The sequence below is a fragment of the Hippichthys cyanospilos genome, chromosome 17 (genome assembly GCF_059441005.1).
Source record: "Hippichthys cyanospilos isolate Australia breed blue-spotted pipefish chromosome 17, RoL_Hcya_1.0, whole genome shotgun sequence".
NCBI lineage: Eukaryota > Metazoa > Chordata > Actinopteri > Syngnathiformes > Syngnathidae > Hippichthys > Hippichthys cyanospilos.
In genome coordinates, this window is record NC_142385.1 from 9,039,045 (window position 1) to 9,053,967 (window position 14,923).

Genomic DNA, 14,923 nt, shown 5'->3' on the forward strand with positions numbered 1-14,923 from the left:
TGTTTGACAACACGTTCGAACGACATTGACAGGTCCCCTCTTTCATAGAATTCAAAACACTGACGTCTTTTTTTTTCAACATAAAGTAATAAAACTGACCTTTTATTCAATGTCATTGTTATACCGAGAAAAAATGAGGCAAACATATGACCCTGGAAGGCGGGGGTCCTGACAGCGTGGGAGAGTGGACACGCATGCGAAAAGGTGTCAAGACAAACAGGTGAAAAAAAGCGAGCGGGAGGAATCTTTTGGCCCCAAGCCCTGGCGGTGGCGACGGACGTGAGAAAGCAGCTGTCAAGGATGTTGAACCCTTTGCACGCATGTGGCAAAAACAGCCATGGACCACTTTTGGGGGCTGACAGAAAAACATCACATGCTGACTCTCAACATCTCACCTTGGAACATTGATGCTGCGCATGCTTCACTTTGGAAGCTCCGGAATATATTTTTCAGCGAAAGGCAACTATTGAAGGGAAAAATACAGAAATCTCAGCCAAATTGATCTAAGTCTAATTTTGAAGCAGGTAATCGATTTGAACCCTCGCCCGCTGTCGCCGAGTGCCGCTGAAAAGCGCGAACCACAGTGTTGATCGGACGATTGCTGTTAGTTGCGTCGGAGCTCAACACCTCATGACGGAGCTGCGGAATGTGTCGGGTCGTGCTGCTGTACACATAACCATAAGCCAACACGTGTGAGGGATGAATAAATAAGCAAGAGAAAGCCAGCGGGAAGCTTTCAAGACCTGCCAGGAGACTTTTGGATTCAAACTAGAGATCATTAATAAAAATGTCATAACATTATCAAGCTTAGCCTAGCTAAGCAGAAAAAAATGCTCCTATTTATTACTTTAAAGCAGTGTTTTTTTTTCCAATGAGATATCGTTTTTTTTCCAGCCAAATATCCCCGAATCAGTGCAAAGCATTTTTGGATGAAAAAAAAAAAAAGACTTTATTTATAGAAGTATCTCTAGATTTATTTTATTCAGCTACTCTACAAGCTTGTCTGCCGTAAAAATTGTCACTAACGAATAAAACGTACACAATTTCGCAAAGGAGCCACTCGATCATAATTTAATAACAATTTGCTTTATGTTCCAATTAATTTTCTGACTTGAACAGGAAAAAAAAAAAAACATGTGTTCTAGCCGGTGCATTAAAGGGACAGTGTGTAAGATTTGGACCGTTTTTCATTAAAAAGGAATAAATTAAATGAGTGTAAATTTCAAAAACTTGCAAATAAATGTGTTCTTAATAACCACCAGTGTGTTTTAAATATAATCATAGGTCTAGTTATTATTCAATTATATTACATGGGGGGGTGGCACTTCTCCGGAGGCGGCCATGTTTGTTATCAATGGTAAATGCAGCACCTCCTGCAGGCCGTAATGAAAAACTGTCTAAATCTTACACAATATCCCTTAGAAAAGCGATAAATTAGCGTCACAGGCACCTGCAGAAACTCACATTAAAATTAAAATCTGTTCAAATCTCACATACTCTTTTATGGTGCAGTACATTTGATTAAAGACTTCACCTGTTCTCAGGTGTGCCTAATTGTCTCCTGAAGTTGTTTGTATTTAGTTTACTTGTTTTTTTTAGTCTGTGATGGTTCTGGTTTTGTTTGTCATAAATATTGTAATAAATCCTGATTTAGAATCAGAATTCTTGTATATATTGCCCTTTGTTTATTTTTTTTAAATAAAGATTGGAAAAAAAATCCAAAAAGGCAAGTCTGTTGAGACACGCACTAAGCTTCATGCCGGGCCCTCAAAATGACATCTTTATAGCCTTTGCCATCTTCACTTTTTAAAATCTGCCTTGTTTTTGTTCCCATCTCAGTTTGGTGCGTGTTTATAGAGACCACCGAGCTGTTAACAATTGCCATTTAGAAACAACTTGTATGCGCTTTCGCTTTACGAGGATGCTGGGATTCATCAAGGACAGGCAGTAAATATGCAAGTGAAGCAAACACCATTAATCAGACAAAAGATCCCTTTTAGCCTTGTGACCTCTCTGGGGGATAAAATGAAAGAACGCCGGCGGCCGAGAGCCACATTGCACTTGTGTTGTGGTCTTAGCGCTACATTCCAAGCTAAACCATCCTAGAAACAAAAACTAAATAAATGTTCATTATCTTGGTTGTACAATTGCACTGTATTATACTGCGGAATGGTTCTAATATTATTTATATGAATTTATTGTATTTATATTACATCTGTAGTTTACCGAAGGACTTTGACCAAATGTAGGTATGGTATATTTGCATTATACTGCCCCCAAGTGGTCAAGAAGCACACAACAAAAGGAGCAGTACAGTATCAATAGACATGAAGTAGAAAATGTATCAAATACTAGATAGATCCATATATCAATCCATTTTTTTTTAGCCAAGTCCTCACTAAGGTTGCAGGTGTGCTGGGGCCTATCCCAGCTGCCAACTAGTTTCCAGCCAATCACAGGGCACACTGAGAAAAACAACCGTTCACACTCAAAGACACACCTAAGGGGAATTTGAAGTGTCCAGTAGTCCTACGTGCAAAATGGATTAATGGTGGTCATGGAATGAATTCAATTCATATTTCAAAGCTCCAATAAATGATGAATTGAAGCAACGACAAAAAAAAAATGTTGGGTTATTCTCCTAAAAATTGTGAAATCGTAAATTTTAAATATAATTGAATTTGTCATTTGGTTAAAGTTATTTATATAGGCAGATGTAGCCTGTATTGTGATGAAATGTATATGTGACTAGTAAATCACAACACTGAGTGCCATTGACGCAAAAGGACGTCAATGGGAACTCAGAGTGCCATCTATGTCATCAATGTTGTTTTTGTTATAGGAATCGGCGCAGACAAAAGGTTTCGGCTGCTCTGGTTTGATCATTAAGATGAGATATTCAAAAAAAAAAAAAAAAAAAAAAAAAAAAAAGAAAAACACCAACTGTGGCCAGTCAGCATAGTCAAAAATGTCAGGCAGGTTCTCTTTTTCAAACATGGCCAACAATAAAAGCGTTAAAGTCCACTGGGTGTCTTATAACAGTGAAAAACAAAAGTAAAGATTAACCATATGCACTCGTAAAAAAAAAAAAAAAAAAAGCTTCAAACTCCGTCATCTGAACATTATGATGTCTATAAAATACTCAAGGCCGTGTGTCAAACTTCCCACAAAAGTTTTTCGGTGGACTTCTCGACGATTTTTGCAGTCCTTCATGTCTGCATCACGATGTCCATTCCTTCTGGAAAGGAATCATTCGCCAACATACAGCATTATTCCAAAATCATGCAGTAGTGACATCATTATAGAAAAAAAAAAAAGATTGACTTTATTTTTACTACATTTGTTAAATAGTTAGATAGACATTGCGCTTCTCTTTGGTGTGTCATGAATGACATGAAGATTTGCGCAGAGGATAAAGAATATATGCCTGAGAGTCTTGTGGTATTACCTTACTACATGACTTGCACCACTATTTATGTTCAACTCTAAGATTCTTAAGGTGAAATTAGGCCATTTTTTTCTTCATGACAATATGTTGCAGCTCAGGGTGTGAATATTACACAACCAAACTCAGAAAACAGGTGAGCCGTGATTGGTCACAACCTGAGCCCTGAGCAACTGTGATGTAATTTTCAGTCGACATCCATGGGGGTGGATTAAAACGGATGAATTTTGCGGCTTACTTCATGCTCCAAGAACCAAATATGAATCAGAAGGTCATGTTTAAGCCGGTGGGGGCGCCTTGGCCAATGTTTCTCAAACCTTTTTCAACGATTGCCCTCTGTGAACTATTTCTAAACAATGCCAAGCATTTTTTGATGGGGGGAAAAAAAAAGGACTTAAAAGTGCGTGCTGCGCCATAAGTGTCGAATTGATTTATATTTCCATACATATTCAGGAACTCCAGAAGATAGATTGTGTAACGTTATCGCTTTTATTTCTGACTGGTGTGCTGGAAAATTGTGTTTTATGACAATGTGCAGCTGCCAAAAAACTTAACAATACAAAGGGATAGAATGTTTTGCCAAGTAGTCATTATAGGTAATAAGTGGAATCATGTTCCAATTACTTTGCTTTCAATTTGAAAAGAAAACTGAAATTTGATGATACCTGCAGAAACCAAGTTAAAACACATACCATCTGAAGGGCTTTCACGTAGCCCAATTTCAGAACCACTTGAATCGAAAACATTATCGCAAAAAACATTTTGACTTCCCCTTTAAGACTCACTTATGACTTCCACATGACTTACCTTTGGTTGGCCGTCTCACTCATCATTGCTAGCGCCGCTCTGATGTCACGCTGCCAGTAAGTAAATTGCGATGGCTCGCATGCTGCCAGTGGTTGTGCCGCCCTGGCAGGAGCTTGGCTCGGGGCCTCTCTGCACAGGAAACAGAAGCAGAGAGCAGGAAGTCAGGTTTCCGCAGCTTTTACTGCTGGGGTGCTGTTTGGCCCGCGAAGCTATGACATATCCTCATCGGAATGTGTCATTAAAAATGACTGTGCCCCGACATTTATTGCTCAGTAGTTTTGCCACGTCGAGCAGAAATTTGGCATTCAGTTGGCATGCGGCACATAAAGCCCCTCTATAAATTCAAAAAGCAGCGTGCCAGCGAGGTGTCTTACCGGCCAACGGGTTTCGGCCGGCGAGTGGCACCTGTCATCGGAGCGTGCCCTCGCTCCACGCCAAGGTGAGTTTATTTGGTTTGATACGTGGATATGCCGCCCATATTTTTACAGGTGCGGCTGTTGTTGAAACAAGAAGCCCGAGTCGGGTTGACACAAGGCCTCGCTTGTCCATAAGTTCGCCCCTGGAGGCGGCGCGTAAGGAAAGAGGTTCTCGACTCCCTTAGGAAGCGTTCTGCTCTCTTAACATGGCACCGCAGCGCCTAATAGAACATGCCTTTGTGTGCATTTAGATGAAATGCAGGCTACACATTGCTTGATTGTAAAATGAAGGATGACGGAGCCCCATATTGCGGGTCAAGTCCAGTCATTAAAATTCAAGCAAGTTACAACCTTACTGAAGTAAATTCGTATGGGCTAAATTTGTCGTGCTATCAGTTGCTATGCAGTTGCTATGGTCATGTATTTGCGTTACCAAAAATAATTTTAAAAAAAGGGCCTAAAGGGTAATGCTGAGACAGGAAACAGTACATTATTCTTTTCATATTAAGAGCAAATTAAATGGAACATGAAGCAACTTCTTGCTACATTATGTTGAAGTGACTCCTTTCTAAATGTTAGGCCTTTATTTCAAGTTTTATTTGATGCATATTGTCATTAGTAAGGATATTTCCCGGCATATGAGACATAAATATAACAGTTTTCAGGAGTTGCACATAGAGATACCACTAGGAATGCAGATCCAAAAATGATTAAATAAAAAGTTTTGTTTTATTTTTTTATCCACAAATGCTTTGAGCTGGTTAGGGAGTGCTTGGCTGAAAAGAAGTATTTCATAGGGGATACATCACCGAAAACAGGTTGAGAACCACTGTCATAGGGATAAGGTGATGTCATAAAATATCTGACAGTACTTAAGCTCCAGGTTATCAGTGACACTATCAGATCGTAAAGCTCCAAAGCTGTCATGTCTTTTTCGTTTCCTTCCGAGTCTGGTTTCCGAGTCCAATTTCAGAGTCTAGTTCCCGAGTCTAGTTTTACGAGTTTTACTAGAAAATGTATTAAGTAACAAGTGTTTAGAAGGGTGAAAACTCTGTGACTTTATGCAACACCATATATATATATATATATATATATATATATATGTAATAAAACATGACTAACCTAGTGATTGAGTCTTTTGTCCATTTTTTGTGTTATTCAACATTATACTGTGTGGTTATGCTGAATTACCTCCAAATTCAATGAATGTAGCTGCTATATCCTGCAGCTGGAACTTTCTAGGAGGAACCAAATAAGCACTGCCATAATTCAACCTGAGGAGAAAGCCATCATGGGACGTTATAGCAAAATTGTGGTTAAGTTGTCTTCCAAATTCATGGTGTTAAGTTGTAAATGTTGTCACTAATACCTGATGTTTAGTTGGTTAGCACCATGCGTGTCAGCCTGCGCTTTCTGCTGAGAAGCGCCGCTGGACTGTAGAAAGACCAAAACCCAGAACATGACTTCACTCAGCATTGTGAACATAAACACCACAATTCCCTCTTGGCATTCGTAAAGCTTTCTGGTCTTTCTCTGGAGAAGAAGACCAAGAAGGAAAAATAACGCCGATGATGTAGACACTTTTTTTTGCCCATTTTGAAGACGCTGAAGCATGACTGGAAAGGTGGACAATTCGCGCTAGATGACATCCTAGTTTCAGGAAAAACTCTCGAGCGTTTGCAAAAAACATCAAAAGCGCCAAAATCACCTTTCCCCTCTCTCATCCTGTCATGTGGTCTCCATTTTTCACTCGTTCACGTTCTCATGGCTTTTTGTTTGCCCCCCACCCGTCACCCTCGCCGGCGCTGACCTCCCGAGCTGTCCGTCCGCACAGATAAGTCGGCATCACCTCACCTTTCACACCGCATCACATGGTAGCAATCAGTACGGGCTTTGGCAGACAAATTAGGGCGGTTAATGCCGACCGGAGATCAACACGAAGGTGGGGGAGACGGCGCTAAACGTCAACAGATGGAATTCACAATGGACCTGGGTCAGTATGATACAGTACGGCCTGGGGTACGAGGTCAAAGGCGGCCCTTTCCATGAACCTTCTCATTTTGTTACAGTAGCTAGCTAAACTGCGACGTTAACTTGCGGATTTTGTGGTAAAAAATAGAATAAATCAAAATGTCAACTCGCGTCAAGTCATATGCCTCGAGATTTCTGGTTGCATGACACTGACGCGTTTTTGCTAGCTACTTGACTCTGTTTTGCATTGTGTGTTAGCATTTAGCTAAACGGACTTTCCGAAGACAAAACTGTGTGTTGTTCCAACCCTTGTGCAGTATTTTCAACGTTATTTTCTTCCACATTCTCACAGCATTTTAGCTAAAGGACGACACACGATAACGTTATATGATTTGAAGAAACACATCCCCATTTTCAAAACCGCACAATCAAAGCCAAAGATTGATTAATAGCTGGATTTTTGTCATCTGGTTGCATGACAGTGACGCTTTTTTGCTAGCTACTTGACTCTGTTTTGCATTGTGTGTTAGCATTTAGCTAAACGGACTTTCCGAAGACAAAACTGTGTGGTTTTGTTTGAACCCTTGTGCAGTATTTTCAATGTTATTTTCTTCCACATTCTCACAGCATTTTAGCTAAAGGACGACACACTCTAATGTTACATGATTTGAAGAAATGCATCCCCATTTTCAAAACCGCACAATCAAAGCCAAAGATTGATTAATAGCTGGATTTTTGTCATCTGGTTGCATGACAGTGACACTTTTTTGCTAGCTACTTAACTCTGTTTTGCATTGTGTGTTAGCATTTAGCTAAACGAACTGTCCGAAGACAAAACTGCGTGGTGTTGTTTGAACCCTTGTGCAGTATTTTCAACGTTATTTTCTTCCACATTCTCACAGCATTTTAGCTAAAGGACGACACACTCTAATGTTACATGATTTGAAGAAACGCATCCCCATTTTCAAAACCGCACAATCAAAGCAAAAGATTGATTAATAGCTGGATTTTTGTCAGTAGGTTTTGAATTACATCGTCTTTTTTTTCTCACTTATTCCCAATCACTCCCTAGTAGCACCAAAGTGTTTTTCCTTGCAACTAATTGGTGGACCTAAAGACTTTCAGAAGCACTGACCTACATTTACATCCTACTGTATATTATAACATTTGTTCCATTCATGAACTTATATTAATTTATTCCCAATAGTGTGTTCTCTTCTCGACTGCTTCTTTTGGCTGCATGGCTTCCAACTTAAACTTATGATTGTGGTTTAATTTGTGTTTGTATGAGTGCGTGTGAGCCAATCGGATTTCAAATTCATCCTCACAAGGCCAGAGTGCTGGCCTTCCATGATGGCTGCATTTTTCCATCTCTGAATCAATAATCATTTATATTCATTTCAAAATGTTTCTATGTAAAATGATAGTTACCTAAAAAAATCTTTTGTTAATATTTTAGAAGGCTCCAGAAGTTTAAGATTTTTGGATTTTTCATTTAAATTATGGTTCTTTTGATTTCAGTTAGTTTCAATTCATTTTTATTGGAGTTTGTTGGTTAATGTTAGTTTTTCATGTTTCAAAAATGATTTAATTAAGTTTCAGCTAGTTTGGTATTCAATAGTTAATTTGAGTTTAAAAAAAACATAGATACTTTCAGTTCCCTCAGAACTAATCTGTCTCCTACTGCATGCATAAACAATATATTGCTCTAATGTATTGCCCTAAAAATTTTGCACTACATGATATTCTGCACTACTTTATTAGCACCATATTCTCTTGTTTGTTGTTTATTGCTATTTATGTATTTATTATTTATTTATTTGTTGCTCGATTGTGGAATGTAGTCTGCTGCTCGGGGAAGTGAACAGAATAAGAATTTCATTGTGTGGTAGAACTATATGACAATAAATCTCTTGAATCTCATTGTTTTATTTCTTTTGTAATTAATAAGAACTTTTTTTTATGTTTATGTATTTTAGCTGTTTTGATCATTTTTGTTAACTTTTACAACCTCGTTTACAGATTACACATTAGATTTACATTGTTTCCAATTAGAAATTAGAAAACGCTTTGGTTTTTAAACGGTTTGGGATTACAAGTGAAAACACTTTGGTCTCACTCTTGTACATTCCCCAGCGGGGAGTGCTGAAATATGCTTTTATTAAATGGAACGATGGAAACATGACATATGCGAGCAGAGGTGTGGCCATTGTCACGCACGTTTACGTCCATAGGGAGTTTCGTCTCCTCACGCGACAGCTGCTTTCACTCACAGCAAAAACGTGTGGCCCAAAAAGAGAGATCCAGATCAGCGCTGAATATTTATGATGCAGCCCTACAAAGATTTCTTGCCATATTTTTTGCGGTTTTCAAAGGGGAGAGGGGTTATATGTGTGGTAAACCACACACGCACATGCACACACGCTGGCGGAGGTATCCAGATATTCACACATGTAGACCCCTCTCCTTGGGGAAAAAAACAAGAGAGTAAAGAAATAAACCAAGGGGAAGCTAAAAAAAAAAAAATTTTTTTACAGTGCACAGCCTACACAAATAGAACCTGTGCTGTAAAAGGTGGTAACACTTTGAAGCCGACTGGTAACGAGGCTCCATTTAAAGCCAATGAAGCCGAGTTGGCAGCTTATCAAAGTACGTTGGAAGAAGAATGCGGAGGAGAATGGACCATCTTTGGATACTATTCCAAATTTAAAAAAACAAACAAACAAAAATATTTGGAAAGGGTCTATTCTACAAAACAGCATGTTATGTTCCCAACTTCTATTCTATTCTTTATCTTGATTTATTGAAATAATAACCATTAGAATGGAAGATGTTATTTGATTAGGCATCGTAAATAGAAGTGATGAATTAGACTTGAGTAAAATAGCAAATATCAATTTCGACTGTTTCCATTGTTCTTGATATATGTCAGCTTTTTAAGAATACATTTGAATGCACCACATAATTGGCGGCTAGCGCTGATGCTGGAGACTCATGTCATATGGCAGTATAATTGACTTATTAGCGCCCCAAATCAGTAATGTGACATGAATAAAACGATGATACTGGAAAAATTGGGCCTGTTTGGTTGTACTCATCGCTTGTAACTTGTGCAATGAGCAGTAAACATCATTCATTCATTTAGTCAGGGCACTGATTAATTAAAAAGCCATTAAAAATGTGGCAAAGATTCTTTTGGGGAGTAAAAATAAAGCAATCTGTTGACGTTATGATTTGGAACTTCATTTATGTATTCCACATGAAAGCACAATAACTAATGAAACGTTAAAAAGTCCGTTTTTTTGAACATAACATACATCTGCAAATGTATCTTATTGTTTTTGCATTTTGGTAAACAGTTTGCAATATGAATTGCTACTGAGTGAGAATTAAGAATTTCAATAACACATTCGTTTTGCACTTCTATGTTGTCTGTGCTGTTGTGTGACAGCTTGGCAAGTGTTCACAGGATGTTGGTCTTAAAAAATACCACATTACAAAAGCTCGTCCTAATTGCTGCCACACAACTTCAAAATGTGCGTGACTAGTACGTCCACTCAAATTAACTGTTAAAGACCCCGTAAAAACAACTCAGAGATTTGTGAAAGTTGCGACTTACTAACACAATAAACAGCTAGCTAGCTTAGCTAGGGTGACTACATTTTCAAGATTCAAAACTGGAATACTGCAATTTCGCTCAAAATATACAATATAGCCACACGTGAAACTAATTTATAACAAATTGGACATCTAGTCAAAATGGTTACCGTTAAAAGTGTTTTTAGTTTTGCGAATGCAAATTGCTATTTTGGTTGACAGTTCAACAACATGAAACATATTGAAGCACTCACCATTATTCAGCATTCTTTGTTCGTTTCTAGCAAATATTGAAGGCATGCCGTGTAATTTGCCAGAACTGTTCACAAAAGCCATAAAGGCTTGTAGCACTACAATTCCCATGATTCTCAAAACCGGAAGCAGAAAATAGTCTTTTATAAGGGTGTGATGCCTAATGGAATATCGATAGCAGAAAGTAAAAGCAATTTAACAGTGAAATTAAATTTTTAATTGGTATTTCTTATGAATTTACATACGAAACAGGTTAATACATTTTTGTTGTTGTTTTTATATTAATAAAAACAGCAATAAATATACATAGTTACTTTGTGGGTATTAATTAAAAATAGATGAAAGCCTAAAGGTCAGATGCGCATTTGTATGATCAGATAACCTCTGGCATTCTGTTAGAAACGGGACTGGATGGATTTGTAGTAGCAAGGGAAAGTAAGTGGGGAAATATTGGGTTTTGACATCATCTCTGATGATTATTTTAAATGTACAGTAATGACAGAACATTTGATTATAGTGTACAAATAGGCTTGTAGTACTCTGCAAGAATTTGATCTACTTCATCATTGTAACAGGGGAGTAAATCAAGTACAATGCACCTTAATTATTTTTAAGACTTCTAAAGTTTAGCAAAATTTTCTTCCTGTAATTCCATCCTTGTTTGGATTGGAATGATCTTATTTTTCTTTTCAATTGATCAAGGTTGTCCAGATTCTCCTGAAATCCTATGAAAACAAACAGAAGGTTTAATCAGATCCGATATCAGAATGTTTCTTTCCCTTCTGAGCAACCCATTTTTCAATATTTGATCCAATTGAAATCCAGTCAGATTACCTTTTGAACAACTCGCTTTTTGTGATAAATGCACACACTTGGCTTGCTGAATGAACTTACAATTAATTCATTAAAAAAAAAATCTGTATGCGGAGACCTTCTAAATGTGGGACAAAAAAATGGAGCTGGTAAAATCTACTTTTAAAATAATGAACGAAAAAGTTTGATTGCAACAAACATGACTGCATTTGCGGGAAAATCTTGCACCTTAAAAACAAAAATTTGATCGCGGAATACACGCAAGTCCTATCCGTCCCAACTCTAACGACGTGTTCCTGTCACGACTCCCTTATTTGACCGTAAAATGCTGTCCATTACGTTGAAACGTTGTCCGGTAATAGAAGCTGGCACAAGAACTACTAGATGGAAGACAGGATGTCCAAGACGGATGCGTTTGATGCTGAAGTTCTCCAAACATCCAGACACGACTTGTTAGCTTACGCCAGGAGGGGATTTGAATGATAAATGGTGGCTTTCCAGCGGGAGGAGGATTTTGTTTAGATAGGAATTTGGGAATTTGGGGAGCCTGTAGGTGACAGAGTGAAATACAAGGGGATAAAAATCCTTCCTGCTTTGGACCAGACTTTGATTAGAGTGTTAAGTTTCCACGGAGGTGAGGTACGCTGGTGTGCCTCACAGTTTATTTACAGAGCTTTCGGACTGGCTCCGTTCACGGTGAAATGGAGCCACTTTATCCATCGGTTTTAACCGGTCCATCTCCAGAGAGTGGAAACAAGGGGGAACGTCGCCACATGCGTCTTCTTTCCGACATCCGTTTGATTTTTTTTTTTTTTTTTTAATCGATCCAAGTATCAATGCAATCTGTTGGTTTTGGTATATTGACTGAAATTTGGGAAAAACACAATGCAGGTATTGTCAAATAATTCCGACAGTGAATAACATTTTATGTTAGGGGTCCGGTTGGGTATTATATGCCAATAATAGTGTTTCTTAGCTATAACGTTTCAGCTTTTGTGGTATTGCAGCATCACATTTTTTTTTTCGACAAAAAATTTAGAGATACCCTTGTGCGATATTTTGAAAAGTCCTTTGATTTTTATATCAAAGGCATTTCGCATCAAAAGGAAAGCATTGAAAGAAGATCTGAAATTTCACCCTTATGGTGACAATATGTCAAAGTTCAAAATGGTACGAAAAATTACCATATTGTATTTCCTGCACTATAAAGTGCACCGGATTATAAAGTGCCTTCAACGAATGGTCTATTTTAAAACTGTTAATGTTAACTGTAAATAGAAGCTACAGTAGTGGCTGGGGGTTGCGTTATGCATCCACTAGGTGGAGCTGTGTTAAAGGAAATGTCAACAAAACAATCAGATTAATCAGTCAAACCTCATTCATAGACAATCAGCAACTAAGACTAGAGACAATTTGTGGAAAATACTACCTGAAGATTGGAAAAAAATACATTTGATCACATTAAAAACTGAATCGAGAAGTTTAAAAGCAAGAGTTTAAAAGCATATAATTTTGATTCAATTGAATATTAAGCTTATTTATTTCAATCAATCTTAAAGTATTTTTTAGCGTTATTACCAAACTCTTAATGTGTCCTATGATATCAAAAATGTCCAAATTTGACTCTAAGTGTGCGTCATAGACACATATTTACATAATGGAAAATTATAAAAGTTATTACACTACCAGGAATGTGCAATTTATGGCTAAAATACTGCCTGAAAATTCCATACAAATTGTCAAAAAAATCAAAAACGCAGATGGATTATCGAAACAGACCACAGCTCATTAACTAATAATTTATTTTGGAATCACTTAGATGAAAAAGTCAGTGGTTCGTTGCCTCGGGGGAAAAAAAAAAAATACAAGGAAGACTTAGATACAGAAATGAGAGAGCAGGGTACGCACCGACACAAAATGGCTGCGGATACTTCGTGGGGTGACATTTATGCAAGACAAAATGGCGGGGTCCAATCATCCCCGTGTCACACATTAAGTCATCTTTGAAGTTATTTACAACAGAACGTTGGTCGTAGAAGTTGAAAGGAGTACATTCTGAATGTGAAACACATCTCCAAGCCGGGTTGAGAAAAGCACGTGTTTCTGCTTTCGGCATGAGTGAGTAACATCTTCGAGTTTGTTTGCGCGATACATGTTGATGAGTCATCAGGTGACGCAGCAGAAGACGCATATTTACAGTATGACAAGTGTCTAAAATGAGAGGAAGACATGAGGTACACCCGCACAAATCTAATGACCAATCTGTTTCAAAAAAATAATCAAAGCTATTAAAACTGAGCATGAGAAAACACACAGTTTAACTGGCTTTACAAACATTTTTTGTTTTGTTGTTTTTTTTCCCCCCACAAAATAAATTATTCAACATCTGGACCGTATGCAAAAATATTTGATGGCTATTGTGTTACATTGCTTCAGATTTCGAAGAAAGCTCGCCAGTACAAAATGCAAATCAAATGGGGAAACAATTCAGTATAATCTTGCCGCAAACAAATCCATGCCCAAATATGGTCAATATTCCTACATTGTCCAGTTATTTATTTATATTTTAAATATGCTTTATCAACAACTATTAAAGTGTTGAAAATCGCTAAATCCTGTAAATATTTGAACTGTTAGAGAACTCGTCGGGAGCTGTGCTGCATTATGTTTCCTCAAGATTGAAATTCAGGGTGACTTTCATATATTTTTACCAATGATGAGTCAAAATAGGTAATAAGATTTCAAATAATTTGCATATTATTATACAAAACAATTGGAAGGGCAATTCTGTCTAATCTCGCTGAAAACACATACCCAAATATGGTCATTCATTCTCATTAATGGCTCTAGATGTCACTGATCCATTTTTATTGGCTTGGCACTGCTATTGTTTTTAAATAATTGTATTGTATGTATATAGAAATACCAAAAAAATGTTGGCTATCGACTTCTATGACTTCATGTTTCAAATAAAGTTTGCCTGCACAAAATACAAATCACATGCAGGGGAAAATTCTGTAACACTTCACTAAAAAGAAATACGTCCAAATATGGTCAATTAAACATATCCCACTGAATGGCGTTAAGAATGTCTAAATCTCTTAAAATGTTCAACTCTGTGTCGCATTATTCACGTGGTGAATAAAAAAATTACAATAGTGAATAAAACAGCTGAAATGAATTTTAGTTAGTTTAATTAATTTCTCTAAGATCTTTGAAAAAGAGTTTGTGAAATTGATGTAACAATTGTCTCCCCTTTTCGGGGGGGTTATTAACCCATTCAGTGCCATTTACAGCTATGGACGTCATACATTTATATTTATTGGACTGGCACTGTGATTGACATCAAAATATGCCAAAATATTATTTTAGCTGTGCTGGCAGTGAATGAGGTTTAACATTCACTGCCATTGACGACTATAGACGTATTTTTTCCCCATTTTCACTTGACTGGCAGGAAATGAGTTATCGTAGCAATCCTTTTCTTGTTGGCATTCTGATTGAGATTTTGATTATGTTGGGATCATTTAAATTACACAGTTCTGCAAAATCTCATTAGATTGTGCAGGTGTGCCTTATGCTGTAGGCAGTGAATAGATAGTGTACAAAATATCTCCAAAAG

The 14,923-nt window shown here is 37.5% G+C and overlaps 1 protein-coding gene across 1 annotated transcript in view; it reads right to left on the reverse strand.

Moving 5' to 3' along the window:
* Window positions 1-10,576, reverse strand: part of tbc1d24 (TBC1 domain family, member 24) — a 53,679-nt gene extending 43,103 nt beyond the window's left edge. The window contains exons 1-4 of the mRNA XM_088439572.1: window positions 10,491-10,576; window positions 6,038-6,102; window positions 5,860-5,942; window positions 4,253-4,381 (exon numbers count right to left, since the gene is read on the reverse strand). The gene's annotated coding sequence lies outside the window, so the exon portion shown is untranslated. The remainder of the gene's footprint in view (window positions 1-4,252; window positions 4,382-5,859; window positions 5,943-6,037; window positions 6,103-10,490) is intronic.
* Between the last annotated feature and the right edge of the window lie 4,347 nt (window positions 10,577-14,923).